This window comes from Cebus imitator, unplaced genomic scaffold, assembly GCF_001604975.1.
Source record: "Cebus imitator isolate Cc_AM_T3 unplaced genomic scaffold, Cebus_imitator-1.0 Scaffold44, whole genome shotgun sequence".
NCBI classification, from domain to species: Eukaryota; Metazoa; Chordata; class Mammalia; order Primates; family Cebidae; genus Cebus; species Cebus imitator.
Genome location: NW_016107359.1, coordinates 8,522,377 through 8,525,108, shown reverse-complemented (window position 1 = coordinate 8,525,108; position 2,732 = coordinate 8,522,377). Strand labels below are relative to the sequence as shown.

At 30.3% G+C, this 2,732-nt stretch overlaps 1 non-coding gene across 1 annotated transcript; it reads left to right on the top strand.

Moving 5' to 3' along the window:
- Window positions 1-1,909: 1,909 nt before the first annotated feature.
- LOC119470924 lies at window positions 1,910-2,016 on the top strand. Its single transcript, XR_005199901.1, has one exon. It is a non-coding gene; the product is annotated as a U6 spliceosomal RNA (small nuclear RNA).
- Window positions 2,017-2,732: the final 716 nt, after the last annotated feature.

Below are 2,732 nucleotides of genomic sequence, written 5' to 3'. Positions count from 1 at the left end.
GACTCACAATTCCACATGGCTGGGGAGACCTCAGGAAACTTACAATAATGGGGGTAGAGGAAGCGGGCATGTCTTACAAGTCCCAGGCAAGAAAGAGAGTCTGTGAGTGCACAGGAAAAACTATCATTTCTAAAACAATCAGATCTCCTGAGAATTCACTCACTATTAGGAGAACTATATAGGGGAGATTGCCCCCATAATCCAAACACTTTCCTCCTCCATACACGGGGATTGCAATTCCAGATGAGATTTGGGTGGGGACACAGAGTGAAAACACATCAACCACAACTACACACAAAATAAATATTATAATACTAACAAAAATCAAACAAAATGAGAAAATCCTTAAAAGCAGCTAGAGAAAACAGCAAGAATGACTAACTTTAACAGAAACTATGGAATATGCCAAATAATAGAATGATGAGCCCAGATTGTGATACTGCTCTCCAGCCTGGGTGACAGAGCTAGACGTGAGAGTTCATCTGAAAAAAAAAAAAGCAATATCATGTGGGATTTATAACATGTTTAGAAGTAAAATGGCAAAAATAGCAATACTGAGAAATAAATGGAAATAGTTTGTCATGTTTTTTAATATGATAAGAGAATAAACTGAAGATAAATAAATTAGATAGATACTTTTGGTAATTTACAGGGTATTTGCTAGATATGGTGATACTAAAAATTATGACAAGCATTAGTAAAGGAGAAAATTGAATAACTAAAACCTGATTAATGGAGAAAGAGAAATAAAAAACGATAGGAAGGAGAAACAAAACAACACCTAAAAACAACAGCATCAATCACAGAGGAAGAAAACAACATAGAGAAAACAAGTAATAAAATAGCAGACCTAAACAAAATTATATAAATAATTGAATTAAGCATAAATAGATTCAGTACTACTTTAACAAAAACACAGTAGGTCATGAGACTGAATTAAAAATAAATGCAACTATATACTGGTTGAAGAATAAATATTAAACAAGGCAATGTTGTAAGTTCAAAGCGAACATATACAAACCAACTGACATGGTTTTATTACAAAAAGACAAAGCAATTCTTCAGAAAATAAATGTAACAAAAAATAAAAAGATTTTATGATTATAAAATGCTCACTTCAAGAAGATATAATACAATTTTATGTACCTAATAATATCTTTATGTAAGGAAATAGGTGATAGAAACTTGTGACTTCAACTGCCTATGTTAGAAGAAAGTGAAGTTTGAATATAGTTAGCTTATAACTTTAAAAGCCATAAATAAGTTTAAACTAAAGTAGAAAGCAGAAAAAAAAATTAAATGAGAAACATTGAAATAGAAAACAAATATTCTATAGAGAATATCAGTAAAGCAAAATTTGGCAGCTGTAAAATTATATGACAAAATCTCTCAAGATTGATGTAGAAACAAAAGAGAAAGCTAATTATCAATATCCTGAACAAAATAGGAGATATCCACATAGATTTTACAGTTAATTGAAAAGCATTGAGAGATATAATTTTTACCAATAAATTTGAAAATTCAGATGAAATTTACAAATTAGTTGAAAATTACAATTTACCAAAATAGATACAAGAAAAAATAATTTAAAAATTACCCTATATGTAACATAAATTAAAATTTTTATTAAAAACTTTCCTCAAAGAAAATCCCAGCACTGTGTAAGTGCAATGACACCAACTCTATTTCACTAGTCAGAAAAATGTATTTATTTCATGTTAGTGTTAAATAAATTTAGTGAGTTTAAAATTTTTAATTGGCTATTATGTTACATCAACAAACGGAAGATATTTAACTCTTCTTCAGCTTCCATTGTTGCTGTTGAAAAATCAGCTGTTGGTGATTTGTTCCTTTGAAATTAATCTGTTAGTTTTTTGATTTTTCTCTCTATTGTTTAGATTGCTCTCTTGTGCTTGCTTTGACAGCACATATACTAAAATTTTCAACGTACAGTGAGGATTAACTTACCTGCTGCACAAAGATGACACACAAATTTACAATGTTGGTTCTTTTAATTTTCCTTAAATTCTAAGTAATATCCCAATGATGCATATTTTCTTTCTAATTTTTTTAAAGCCCTTTTCAATTTGTATAGTTTCCAGTTTTCTGCCAAAATTTTATAGTTTGGCTTCTATCTCACTCTAAATAAAAGCATGATTGTTTTATAGCATGTGTCTGACAAATATAATAATTTTCCTATTGAATTACCCTACTGTTTATTGTTTCTTTTGTTTTCTATTTATGTTGGCATGTCGTCTAATGGTCCTCATTATTTTGGATGGATGCTGGACATTATGGTTTAAATCTATTTTTAGAAAAACAATATTGGATGTATAGGCTCTTTTTATCTCTTCTAAGAGAATTATTTTATTATTTCATTACTTTATGTCACTAACAATAGATCATCATTTTAATCTAAACACAATGCTTGAGATTTTGAAAGGAAATATATTTACTTCTGGTTCACCCTACCTTTTAAAGTGTAGACATATGTGGTTTCAGGTGGTCTCTCATTTTACCTCTTACATAGCATGAAATGCTGCTAGAGCCAATGTGGTCATGCATGCCAAACTGATGTCTCTGCATTTTTTTGTTTGTTTGTTTACCTTTGATTATGGTCTAGTACTTTCAGTCTTCAGATAGAACGTCTCCAAAACTGAGCCGTTCCTTTCTTCATAACTTTTTCTCCTCTTAGGCTTCACCATTTAGGGAGTGCTGCTAGTCTGTACATG